Source organism: Struthio camelus, chromosome 7 (assembly GCF_040807025.1).
Source record: "Struthio camelus isolate bStrCam1 chromosome 7, bStrCam1.hap1, whole genome shotgun sequence".
Lineage (NCBI taxonomy): Eukaryota > Metazoa > Chordata > Aves > Struthioniformes > Struthionidae > Struthio > Struthio camelus.
This window is the reverse complement of record NC_090948.1, coordinates 28,526,668-28,540,139: the sequence shown is the minus strand read 5'-3', so window position 1 is coordinate 28,540,139 and position 13,472 is coordinate 28,526,668.

The following is a 13,472-nucleotide window of genomic DNA, read 5'->3' as shown; positions in this document are numbered from 1 at the left end:
GGCTAATGTGAGGGGTGGCCTCAGTGTCACCCCATCAGCGGCCTAGCTGCCTGAAAAGACAAAGTAGTCCTGGCAGCAATCTTGGGGCAGCCCCGCAGTGCCTTGCGCAAGTCCTCCACAGCCCCACTGCACCTGGGCCTCCAGCTTTTCCCACTCTCCTAACCCTAACCCTAACCCTAACCCTAACCCTAAGGCTAAGGCTAATGTGAGGGGTGGCCCCAGTGTCACCCCATCAGCGGCCTAGCTGCCTGAAAAGACAAAGTAGTCCTGGCAGCAATCTTGGGGCAGCCCCGCAGTGCCTTGCACAAGTCCTCCACAGCCCCACTGCACCTGGGCCTCCAGCCTTTCCCACTCTCCTAACCCTAACCCTAAGGCTAAGGCTAAGGCTAAGGCTAATGGGAGGGGTGGCCCCAGTGTCACCCCATCAGCGGCCTAGCTGCCTGAAAAGACAAAGTAGTCCTGGCAACAATCTTGGGGCAGCCCCGCAGTGCCTTGCGCAAGTCCTCCACAGCCCCACTGCACCTGGGCCTCCAGCCTTTCCCACTCTCCTAACCCTAACCCTAACCCTAACCCTAACCCTAACCCTAAGGCTAATGGGAGGGGTGGCCCCAGTGTCACCCCATCAGCGGCCTAGCTGCCTGAAAAGACAAAGTAGTCCTGGCAGCAATCTTGGGGCAGCCCCGCAGTGCCTTGCGCAAGTCCTCCACAGCCCCACTGCACCTGGGCCTCCAGCCTTTCCCACTCTCCTAACCCTAACCCTAACCCTAAGGCTAAGGCTAAGGCTAATGTGAGGGGTGGCCCCAGTGTCACCCCATCAGCGGCCTAGCTGCCTGAAAAGACAAAGTAGTCCTGGCAGCAATCTTGGGGCAGCCCCGCAGTGCCTTGCGCAAGTCCTCCACAGCCCCACTGCACCTGCGCCTCCAGCCTTTCCCACTCTCCTAACCCTAACCCTAACCCTAACCCTAAGGCTAAGGCTAAGGCTAATGTGAGGGGTGGCCCCAGTGTCACCCCATCAGCGGCCTAGCTGCCTGAAAAGACAAAGTAGTCCTGGCAGCAATCTTGGGGCAGCCCCGCAGTGCCTTGCGCAAGTCCTCCACAGCCCCACTGCACCTGGGCCTCCAGCCTTTCCCACTCTCCTAACCCTAACCCTAACCCTAACCCTAACCCTAACCCTAAGGCTAAGGCTAATGGGAGGGGTGGCCCCAGTGTCACCCCATCAGCGGCCTAGCTGCCTGAAAAGACAAAGTAGTCCTGGCAGCAATCTTGGGGCAGCCCCGCAGTGCCTTGCGCAAGTCCTCCACAGCCCCACTGCACCTGCGCCTCCAGCCTTTCCCACTCTCCTAACCCTAACCCTAAGGCTAAGGCTAAGGCTAAGGCTAATGTGAGGGGTGGCCCCAGTGTCACCCCATCAGCGGCCTAGCTGCCTGAAAAGACAAAGTAGTCCTGGCAGCAATCTTGGGGCAGCCCCGCAGTGCCTTGCGCAAGTCCTCCACAGCCCCACTGCACCTGCGCCTCCAGCCTTTCCCACTCTCCTAACCCTAACCCTAATCCTAACCCTAACCCTAAGGCTAATGTGAGGGGTGGCCCCAGTGTCACCCCATCAGCGGCCTAGCTGCCTGAAAAGACAAAGTAGTCCTGGCAGCAATCTTGGGGCAGCCCCGCAGTGCCTTGCGCAAGTCCTCCACAGCCCCACTGCACCTGCGCCTCCAGCCTTTCCCACTCTCCTAACCCTAACCCTAACCCTAACCCTAAGGCTAAGGCTAATGGGAGGGGTGGCCTCAGTGTCACCCCATCAGCGGCCTAGCTGCCTGAAAAGACAAAGTAGTCCTGGCAGCAATCTTGGGGCAGCCCCACAGTGCCTTGCGCAAGTCCTCCACAGCCCCACTGCACCTGCGCCTCCAGCCTTTCCCACTCTCCTAACCCTAACCCTAACCCTAACCCTAACCCTAAGGCTAAGGCTAATGTGAGGGGTGGCCCCAGTGTCACCCCATCAGCGGCCTAGCTGCCTGAAAAGACAAAGTAGTCCTGGCAGCAATCTTGGGGCAGCCCCGCAGTGCCTTGCGCAAGTCCTCCACAGCCCCACTGCACCTGCGCCTCCAGCCTTTCCCACTCTCCTAACCCTAACCCTAAGGCTAAGGCTAAGGCTAAGGCTAATGTGAGGGGTGGCCTCAGTGTCACCCCATCAGCGGCCTAGCTGCCTGAAAAGACAAAGTAGTCCTGGCAGCAATCTTGGGGCAGCCCCGCAGTGCCTTGCGCAAGTCCTCCACAGCCCCACTGCACCTGCGCCTCCAGCCTTTCCCACTCTCCTAACCCTAACCCTAACCCTAACCCTAACCCTAACCCTAACCCTAAGGCTAAGGCTAATGTGAGGGGTGGCCTCAGTGTCACCCCATCAGCGGCCTAGCTGCCTGAAAAGACAAAGTAGTCCTGGCAGCAATCTTGGGGCAGCCCCGCAGTGCCTTGCGCAAGTCCTCCACAGCCCCACTGCACCTGCGCCTCCAGCCTTTCCCACTCTCCTAACCCTAACCCTAACCCTAACCCTAAGGCTAAGGCTAATGTGAGGGGTGGCCTCAGTGTCACCCCATCAGCGGCCTAGCTGCCTGAAAAGACAAAGTAGTCCTGGCAGCAATCTTGGGGCAGCCCCGCAGTGCCTTGCGCAAGTCCTCCACAGCCCCACTGCACCTGGGCCTCCAGCCTTTCCCACTCTCCTAACCCTAACCCTAACCCTAACCCTAAGGCTAAGGCTAATGTGAGGGGTGGCCCCAGTGTCACCCCATCAGCGGCCTAGCTGCCTGAAAAGACAAAGTAGTCCTGGCAGCAATCTTGGGGCAGCCCCGCAGTGCCTTGCGCAAGTCCTCCACAGCCCCACTGCACCTGGGCCTCCAGCCTTTCCCACTCTCCTAACCCTAACCCTAACCCTAAGGCTAAGGCTAAGGCTAATGTGAGGGGTGGCCCCAGTGTCACCCCATCAGCGGCCTAGCTGCCTGAAAAGACAAAGTAGTCCTGGCAGCAATCTTGGGGCAGCCCCGCAGTGCCTTGCGCAAGTCCTCCACAGCCCCACTGCACCTGCGCCTCCAGCCTTTCCCACTCTCCTAACCCTAACCCTAACCCTAACCCTAAGGCTAAGGCTAATGTGAGGGGTGGCCCCAGTGTCACCCCATCAGCGGCCTAGCTGCCTGAAAAGACAAAGTAGTCCTGGCAGCAATCTTGGGGCAGCCCCGCAGTGCCTTGCGCAAGTCCTCCACAGCCCCACTGCACTTGCGCCTCCAGCCTTTCCCACTCTCCTAACCCTAACCCTAATCCTAAGGCTAAGGCTAAGGCTAATGTGAGGGGTGGCCTCAGTGTCACCCCATCAGCGGCCTAGCTGCCTGAAAAGACAAAGTAGTCCTGGCAGCAATCTTGGGGCAGCCCCGCAGTGCCTTGCGCAAGTCCTCCACAGCCCCACTGCACCTGCGCCTCCAGCCTTTCCCACTCTCCTAACCCTAACCCTAACCCTAATCCTAAGGCTAAGGCTAAGGCTAATGTGAGGAGTGGCCTCAGTGTCACCCCATCAGCGGCCTAGCTGCCTGAAAAGACAAAGTAGTCCTGGCAGCAATCTTGGGGCAGCCCCGCAGTGCCTTGCGCAAGTCCTCCACAGCCCCACTGCACCTGCGCCTCCAGCCTTTCCCACTCTCCTAACCCTAACCCTAACCCTAACCCTAAGGCTAAGGCTAAGGCTAATGTGAGGGGTGGCCCCAGTGTCATCCCATCAGCGGCCTAGCTGCCTGAAAAGACAAAGTAGTCCTGGCAGCAATCTTGGGGCAGCCCCGCAGTGCCTTGCGCAAGTCCTCCACAGCCCCACTGCACTTGCGCCTCCAGCCTTTCCCACTCTCCTAACCCTAACCCTAACCCTAACCCTAAGGCTAAGGCTAATGTGAGGGGTGGCCTCAGTGTCACCCCATCAGCGGCCTAGCTGCCTGAAAAGACAAAGTAGTCCTGGCAGCAATCTTGGGGCAGCCCCGCAGTGCCTTGCGCAAGTCCTCCACAGCCCCACTGCACCTGCGCCTCCAGCCTTTCCCACTCTCCTAACCCTAACCCTAACCCTAACCCTAAGGCTAAGGCTAATGTGAGGGGTGGCCTCAGTGTCACCCCATCAGCGGCCTAGCTGCCTGAAAAGACAAAGTAGTCCTGGCAGCAATCTTGGGGCAGCCCCGCAGTGCCTTGCGCAAGTCCTCCACAGCCCCACTGCACCTGCGCCTCCAGCCTTTCCCACTCTCCTAACCCTAACCCTAACCCTAACCCTAAGGCTAAGGCTAAGGCTAATGTGAGGGGTGGCCTCAGTGTCACCCCATCAGCGGCCTAGCTGCCTGAAAAGACAAAGTAGTCCTGGCAGCAATCTTGGGGCAGCCCCGCAGTGCCTTGCGCAAGTCCTCCACAGCCCCACTGCACCTGCGCCTCCAGCCTTTCCCACTCTCCTAACCCTAACCCTAACCCTAACCCTAACCCTAAGGCTAAGGCTAATGTGAGGGGTGGCCCCAGTGTCACCCCATCAGCGGCCTAGCTGCCTGAAAAGACAAAGTAGTCCTGGCAGCAATCTTGGGGCAGCCCCGCAGTGCCTTGCGCAAGTCCTCCACAGCCCCACTGCACCTGCGCCTCCAGCCTTTCCCACTCTCCTAACCCTAACCCTAAGGCTAAGGCTAAGGCTAAGGCTAATGGGAGGGGTGGCCCCAGTGTCACCCCATCAGCGGCCTAGCTGCCTGAAAAGACAAAGTAGTCCTGGCAGCAATCTTGGGGCAGCCCCGCAGTGCCTTGCGCAAGTCCTCCACAGCCCCACTGCACCTGGGCCTCCAGCCTTTCCCACTCTCCTAACCCTAACCCTAACCCTAACCCTAAGGCTAAGGCTAATGTGAGGGGTGGCCCCAGTGTCACCCCATCAGCGGCCTAGCTGCCTGAAAAGACAAAGTAGTCCTGGCAGCAATCTTGGGGCAGCCCCGCAGTGCCTTGCGCAAGTCCTCCACAGCCCCACTGCACCTGCGCCTCCAGCCTTTCCCACTCTCCTAACCCTAACCCTAACCCTAACCCTAACCCTAAGGCTAAGGCTAATGTGAGGGGTGGCCTCAGTGTCACCCCATCAGCGGCCTAGCTGCCTGAAAAGACAAAGTAGTCCTGGCAGCAATCTTGGGGCAGCCCCGCAGTGCCTTGCGCAAGTCCTCCACAGCCCCACTGCACCTGCGCCTCCAGCCTTTCCCACTCTCCTAACCCTAACCCTAACCCTAACCCTAAGGCTAAGGCTAAGGCTAATGTGAGGGGTGGCCTCAGTGTCACCCCATCAGCGGCCTAGCTGCCTGAAAAGACAAAGTAGTCCTGGCAGCAATCTTGGGGCAGCCCCGCAGTGCCTTGCGCAAGTCCTCCACAGCCCCACTGCACCTGCGCCTCCAGCCTTTCCCACTCTCCTAACCCTAACCCTAAGGCTAAGGCTAAGGCTAAGGCTAATGTGAGGGGTGGCCTCAGTGTCACCCCATCAGCGGCCTAGCTGCCTGAAAAGACAAAGTAGTCCTGGCAGCAATCTTGGGGCAGCCCCGCAGTGCCTTGCGCAAGTCCTCCACAGCCCCACTGCACCTGGGCCTCCAGCTTTTCCCACTCTCCTAACCCTAACCCTAACCCTAACCCTAACCCTAAGGCTAAGGCTAATGTGAGGGGTGGCCCCAGTGTCACCCCATCAGCGGCCTAGCTGCCTGAAAAGACAAAGTAGTCCTGGCAGCAATCTTGGGGCAGCCCCGCAGTGCCTTGCGCAAGTCCTCCACAGCCCCACTGCACTTGCGCCTCCAGCCTTTCCCACTCTCCTAACCCTAACCCTAACCCTAAGGCTAAGGCTAAGGCTAATGTGAGGGGTGGCCTCAGTGTCACCCCATCAGCGGCCTAGCTGCCTGAAAAGACAAAGTAGTCCTGGCAGCAATCTTGGGGCAGCCCCGCAGTGCCTTGCGCAAGTCCTCCACAGCCCCACTGCACCTGCGCCTCCAGCCTTTCCCACTCTCCTAACCCTAACCCTAACCCTAACCCTAAGGCTAAGGCTAATGTGAGGGGTGGCCCCAGTGTCACCCCATCAGCGGCCTAGCTGCCTGAAAAGACAAAGTAGTCCTGGCAGCAATCTTGGGGCAGCCCCGCAGTGCCTTGCGCAAGTCCTCCACAGCCCCACTGCACCTGCGCCTCCAGCCTTTCCCACTCTCCTAACCCTAACCCTAACCCTAACCCTAACCCTAACCCTAAGGCTAATGGGAGGGGTGGCCTCAGTGTCACCCCATCAGCGGCCTAGCTGCCTGAAAAGACAAAGTAGTCCTGGCAGCAATCTTGGGGCAGCCCCGCAGTGCCTTGCGCAAGTCCTCCACAGCCCCACTGCACCTGGGCCTCCAGCCTTTCCCACTCTCCTAACCCTAACCCTAACCCTAACCCTAAGGCTAAGGCTAAGGCTAATGTGAGGGGTGGCCTCAGTGTCACCCCATCAGCGGCCTAGCTGCCTGAAAAGACAAAGTAGTCCTGGCAGCAATCTTGGGGCAGCCCTGCAGTGCCTTGCGCAAGTCCTCCACAGCCCCACTGCACCTGCGCCTCCAGCCTTTCCCACTCTCCTAACCCTAACCCTAACCCTAACCCTAAGGCTAATGGGAGGGGTGGCCCCAGTGTCACCCCATCAGCGGCCTAGCTGCCTGAAAAGACAAAGTAGTCCTGGCAGCAATCTTGGGGCAGCCCCGCAGTGCCTTGCGCAAGTCCTCCACAGCCCCACTGCACCTGCGCCTCCAGCCTTTCCCACTCTCCTAACCCTAACCCTAACCCTAACCCTAAGGCTAAGGCTAAGGCTAATGTGAGGGGTGGCCCCAGTGTCACCCCATCAGCGGCCTAGCTGCCTGAAAAGACAAAGTAGTCCTGGCAGCAATCTTGGGGCAGCCCCGCAGTGCCTTGCGCAAGTCCTCCACAGCCCCACTGCACCTGCGCCTCCAGCCTTTCCCACTCTCCTAACCCTAACCCTAACCCTAACCCTAACCCTAAGGCTAAGGCTAATGTGAGGGGTGGCCTCAGTGTCACCCCATCAGCGGCCTAGCTGCCTGAAAAGACAAAGTAGTCCTGGCAGCAATCTTGGGGCAGCCCCGCAGTGCCTTGCGCAAGTCCTCCACAGCCCCACTGCACCTGCGCCTCCAGCCTTTCCCACTCTCCTAACCCTAACCCTAAGGCTAAGGCTAAGGCTAAGGCTAATGTGAGGGGTGGCCTCAGTGTCACCCCATCAGCGGCCTAGCTGCCTGAAAAGACAAAGTAGTCCTGGCAGCAATCTTGGGGCAGCCCCGCAGTGCCTTGCGCAAGTCCTCCACAGCCCCACTGCACCTGGGCCTCCAGCTTTTCCCACTCTCCTAACCCTAACCCTAACCCTAACCCTAACCCTAAGGCTAAGGCTAATGTGAGGGGTGGCCCCAGTGTTCCCCATCAGCGGCCTAGCTGCCTGAAAAGACAAAGTAGTCCTGGCAGCAATCTTGGGGCAGCCCCGCAGTGCCTTGCACAAGTCCTCCACAGCCCCACTGCACCTGGGCCTCCAGCCTTTCCCACTCTCCTAACCCTAACCCTAACCCTAAGGCTAAGGCTAAGGCTAATGTGAGGGGTGGCCCCAGTGTCACCCCATCAGCGGCCTAGCTGCCTGAAAAGACAAAGTAGTCCTGGCAGCAATCTTGGGGCAGCCCCGCAGTGCCTTGCGCAAGTCCTCCACAGCCCCACTGCACCTGGGCCTCCAGCCTTTCCCACTCTCCTAACCCTAACCCTAACCCTAACCCTAACCCTAAGGCTAATGTGAGGGGTGGCCTCAGTGTCACCCCATCAGCGGCCTAGCTGCCTGAAAAGACAAAGTAGTCCTGGCAGCAATCTTGGGGCAGCCCCGCAGTGCCTTGCGCAAGTCCTCCACAGCCCCACTGCACCTGCGCCTCCAGCCTTTCCCACTCTCCTAACCCTAACCCTAACCCTAACCCTAAGGCTAAGGCTAAGGCTAATGTGAGGGGTGGCCCCAGTGTCACCCCATCAGCGGCCTAGCTGCCTGAAAAGACAAAGTAGTCCTGGCAGCAATCTTGGGGCAGCCCCGCAGTGCCTTGCGCAAGTCCTCCACAGCCCCACTGCACCTGCGCCTCCAGCCTTTCCCACTCTCCTAACCCTAACCCTAACCCTAACCCTAACCCTAACCCTAAGGCTAATGTGAGGGGTGGCCCCAGTGTCACCCCATCAGCGGCCTAGCTGCCTGAAAAGACAAAGTAGTCCTGGCAGCAATCTTGGGGCAGCCCCGCAGTGCCTTGCGCAAGTCCTCCACAGCCCCACTGCACTTGCGCCTCCAGCCTTTCCCACTCTCCTAACCCTAACCCTAATCCTAAGGCTAAGGCTAAGGCTAATGTGAGGGGTGGCCTCAGTGTCACCCCATCAGCGGCCTAGCTGCCTGAAAAGACAAAGTAGTCCTGGCAGCAATCTTGGGGCAGCCCCGCAGTGCCTTGCGCAAGTCCTCCACAGCCCCACTGCACCTGCGCCTCCAGCCTTTCCCACTCTCCTAACCCTAACCCTAACCCTAACCCTAAGGCTAAGGCTAATGTGAGGGGTGGCCTCAGTGTCACCCCATCAGCGGCCTAGCTGCCTGAAAAGACAAAGTAGTCCTGGCAGCAATCTTGGGGCAGCCCCGCAGTGCCTTGCGCAAGTCCTCCACAGCCCCACTGCACCTGCGCCTCCAGCCTTTCCCACTCTCCTAACCCTAACCCTAACCCTAACCCTAAGGCTAAGGCTAAGGCTAATGTGAGGGGTGGCCTCAGTGTCACCCCATCAGCGGCCTAGCTGCCTGAAAAGACAAAGTAGTCCTGGCAGCAATCTTGGGGCAGCCCCGCAGTGCCTTGCGCAAGTCCTCCACAGCCCCACTGCACCTGCGCCTCCAGCCTTTCCCACTCTCCTAACCCTAACCCTAACCCTAACCCTAACCCTAAGGCTAAGGCTAATGTGAGGGGTGGCCCCAGTGTCACCCCATCAGCGGCCTAGCTGCCTGAAAAGACAAAGTAGTCCTGGCAGCAATCTTGGGGCAGCCCCGCAGTGCCTTGCGCAAGTCCTCCACAGCCCCACTGCACCTGCGCCTCCAGCCTTTCCCACTCTCCTAACCCTAACCCTAAGGCTAAGGCTAAGGCTAAGGCTAATGGGAGGGGTGGCCCCAGTGTCACCCCATCAGCGGCCTAGCTGCCTGAAAAGACAAAGTAGTCCTGGCAGCAATCTTGGGGCAGCCCCGCAGTGCCTTGCGCAAGTCCTCCACAGCCCCACTGCACCTGGGCCTCCAGCCTTTCCCACTCTCCTAACCCTAACCCTAACCCTAACCCTAAGGCTAAGGCTAATGTGAGGGGTGGCCCCAGTGTCACCCCATCAGCGGCCTAGCTGCCTGAAAAGACAAAGTAGTCCTGGCAGCAATCTTGGGGCAGCCCCGCAGTGCCTTGCGCAAGTCCTCCACAGCCCCACTGCACCTGCGCCTCCAGCCTTTCCCACTCTCCTAACCCTAACCCTAACCCTAACCCTAACCCTAAGGCTAAGGCTAATGTGAGGGGTGGCCTCAGTGTCACCCCATCAGCGGCCTAGCTGCCTGAAAAGACAAAGTAGTCCTGGCAGCAATCTTGGGGCAGCCCCGCAGTGCCTTGCGCAAGTCCTCCACAGCCCCACTGCACCTGCGCCTCCAGCCTTTCCCACTCTCCTAACCCTAACCCTAACCCTAACCCTAAGGCTAAGGCTAAGGCTAATGTGAGGGGTGGCCTCAGTGTCACCCCATCAGCGGCCTAGCTGCCTGAAAAGACAAAGTAGTCCTGGCAGCAATCTTGGGGCAGCCCCGCAGTGCCTTGCGCAAGTCCTCCACAGCCCCACTGCACCTGCGCCTCCAGCCTTTCCCACTCTCCTAACCCTAACCCTAAGGCTAAGGCTAAGGCTAAGGCTAATGTGAGGGGTGGCCTCAGTGTCACCCCATCAGCGGCCTAGCTGCCTGAAAAGACAAAGTAGTCCTGGCAGCAATCTTGGGGCAGCCCCGCAGTGCCTTGCGCAAGTCCTCCACAGCCCCACTGCACCTGGGCCTCCAGCTTTTCCCACTCTCCTAACCCTAACCCTAACCCTAACCCTAACCCTAAGGCTAAGGCTAATGTGAGGGGTGGCCCCAGTGTCACCCCATCAGCGGCCTAGCTGCCTGAAAAGACAAAGTAGTCCTGGCAGCAATCTTGGGGCAGCCCCGCAGTGCCTTGCGCAAGTCCTCCACAGCCCCACTGCACTTGCGCCTCCAGCCTTTCCCACTCTCCTAACCCTAACCCTAACCCTAAGGCTAAGGCTAAGGCTAATGTGAGGGGTGGCCTCAGTGTCACCCCATCAGCGGCCTAGCTGCCTGAAAAGACAAAGTAGTCCTGGCAGCAATCTTGGGGCAGCCCCGCAGTGCCTTGCGCAAGTCCTCCACAGCCCCACTGCACCTGCGCCTCCAGCCTTTCCCACTCTCCTAACCCTAACCCTAACCCTAACCCTAAGGCTAAGGCTAATGTGAGGGGTGGCCTCAGTGTCACCCCATCAGCGGCCTAGCTGCCTGAAAAGACAAAGTAGTCCTGGCAGCAATCTTGGGGCAGCCCCGCAGTGCCTTGCGCAAGTCCTCCACAGCCCCACTGCACCTGCGCCTCCAGCCTTTCCCACTCTCCTAACCCTAACCCTAACCCTAACCCTAACCCTAACCCTAAGGCTAATGGGAGGGGTGGCCTCAGTGTCACCCCATCAGCGGCCTAGCTGCCTGAAAAGACAAAGTAGTCCTGGCAGCAATCTTGGGGCAGCCCCGCAGTGCCTTGCGCAAGTCCTCCACAGCCCCACTGCACCTGGGCCTCCAGCCTTTCCCACTCTCCTAACCCTAACCCTAACCCTAACCCTAAGGCTAAGGCTAAGGCTAATGTGAGGGGTGGCCTCAGTGTCACCCCATCAGCGGCCTAGCTGCCTGAAAAGACAAAGTAGTCCTGGCAGCAATCTTGGGGCAGCCCTGCAGTGCCTTGCGCAAGTCCTCCACAGCCCCACTGCACCTGCGCCTCCAGCCTTTCCCACTCTCCTAACCCTAACCCTAACCCTAACCCTAACCCTAAGGCTAATGGGAGGGGTGGCCCCAGTGTCACCCCATCAGCGGCCTAGCTGCCTGAAAAGACAAAGTAGTCCTGGCAGCAATCTTGGGGCAGCCCCGCAGTGCCTTGCGCAAGTCCTCCACAGCCCCACTGCACCTGGGCCTCCAGCCTTTCCCACTCTCCTAACCCTAACCCTAAGGCTAAGGCTAAGGCTAAGGCTAATGGGAGGGGTGGCCCCAGTGTCACCCCATCAGCGGCCTAGCTGCCTGAAAAGACAAAGTAGTCCTGGCAGCAATCTTGGGGCAGCCCCGCAGTGCCTTGCGCAAGTCCTCCACAGCCCCACTGCACCTGCGCCTCCAGCCTTTCCCACTCTCCTAACCCTAACCCTAACCCTAACCCTAAGGCTAAGGCTAAGGCTAATGTGAGGGGTGGCCCCAGTGTCACCCCATCAGCGGCCTAGCTGCCTGAAAAGACAAAGTAGTCCTGGCAGCAATCTTGGGGCAGCCCCGCAGTGCCTTGCGCAAGTCCTCCACAGCCCCACTGCACCTGCGCCTCCAGCCTTTCCCACTCTCCTAACCCTAACCCTAACCCTAACCCTAACCCTAAGGCTAAGGCTAATGTGAGGGGTGGCCTCAGTGTCACCCCATCAGCGGCCTAGCTGCCTGAAAAGACAAAGTAGTCCTGGCAGCAATCTTGGGGCAGCCCCGCAGTGCCTTGCGCAAGTCCTCCACAGCCCCACTGCACCTGCGCCTCCAGCCTTTCCCACTCTCCTAACCCTAACCCTAAGGCTAAGGCTAAGGCTAAGGCTAATGTGAGGGGTGGCCTCAGTGTCACCCCATCAGCGGCCTAGCTGCCTGAAAAGACAAAGTAGTCCTGGCAGCAATCTTGGGGCAGCCCCGCAGTGCCTTGCGCAAGTCCTCCACAGCCCCACTGCACCTGGGCCTCCAGCTTTTCCCACTCTCCTAACCCTAACCCTAACCCTAACCCTAACCCTAAGGCTAAGGCTAATGTGAGGGGTGGCCCCAGTGTTCCCCATCAGCGGCCTAGCTGCCTGAAAAGACAAAGTAGTCCTGGCAGCAATCTTGGGGCAGCCCCGCAGTGCCTTGCACAAGTCCTCCACAGCCCCACTGCACCTGGGCCTCCAGCCTTTCCCACTCTCCTAACCCTAACCCTAACCCTAAGGCTAAGGCTAAGGCTAATGTGAGGGGTGGCCCCAGTGTCACCCCATCAGCGGCCTAGCTGCCTGAAAAGACAAAGTAGTCCTGGCAGCAATCTTGGGGCAGCCCCGCAGTGCCTTGCGCAAGTCCTCCACAGCCCCACTGCACCTGGGCCTCCAGCCTTTCCCACTCTCCTAACCCTAACCCTAACCCTAACCCTAACCCTAAGGCTAATGTGAGGGGTGGCCTCAGTGTCACCCCATCAGCGGCCTAGCTGCCTGAAAAGACAAAGTAGTCCTGGCAGCAATCTTGGGGCAGCCCCGCAGTGCCTTGCGCAAGTCCTCCACAGCCCCACTGCACCTGCGCCTCCAGCCTTTCCCACTCTCCTAACCCTAACCCTAACCCTAACCCTAAGGCTAAGGCTAAGGCTAATGTGAGGGGTGGCCCCAGTGTCACCCCATCAGCGGCCTAGCTGCCTGAAAAGACAAAGTAGTCCTGGCAGCAATCTTGGGGCAGCCCCGCAGTGCCTTGCGCAAGTCCTCCACAGCCCCACTGCACCTGCGCCTCCAGCCTTTCCCACTCTCCTAACCCTAACCCTAACCCTAACCCTAACCCTAACCCTAAGGCTAATGTGAGGGGTGGCCCCAGTGTCACCCCATCAGCGGCCTAGCTGCCTGAAAAGACAAAGTAGTCCTGGCAGCAATCTTGGGGCAGCCCCGCAGTGCCTTGCGCAAGTCCTCCACAGCCCCACTGCACCTGGGCCTCCAGCCTTTCCCACTCTCCTAACCCTAACCCTAACCCTAAGGCTAAGGCTAAGGCTAATGTGAGGGGTGGCCCCAGTGTCACCCCATCAGCGGCCTAGCTGCCTGAAAAGACAAAGTAGTCCTGGCAGCAATCTTGGGGCAGCCCCGCAGTGCCTTGCGCAAGTCCTCCACAGCCCCACTGCACCTGCGCCTCCAGCCTTTCCCACTCTCCTAACCCTAACCCTAACCCTAACCCTAACCCTAACCCTAAGGCTAATGGGAGGGGTGGCCTCAGTGTCACACCATCAGCGGCCTAGCTGCCTGAAAAGACAAAGTAGTCCTGGCAGCAATCTTGGGGCAGCCCCGCAGTGCCTTGCGCAAGTCCTCCACAGCCCCACTGCACCTGCGCCTCCAGCCTTTCCCACTCTCCTAACCCTAACCCTAACCCTAATCCTAAGGCTAAGGCTAAGGCTAATGTG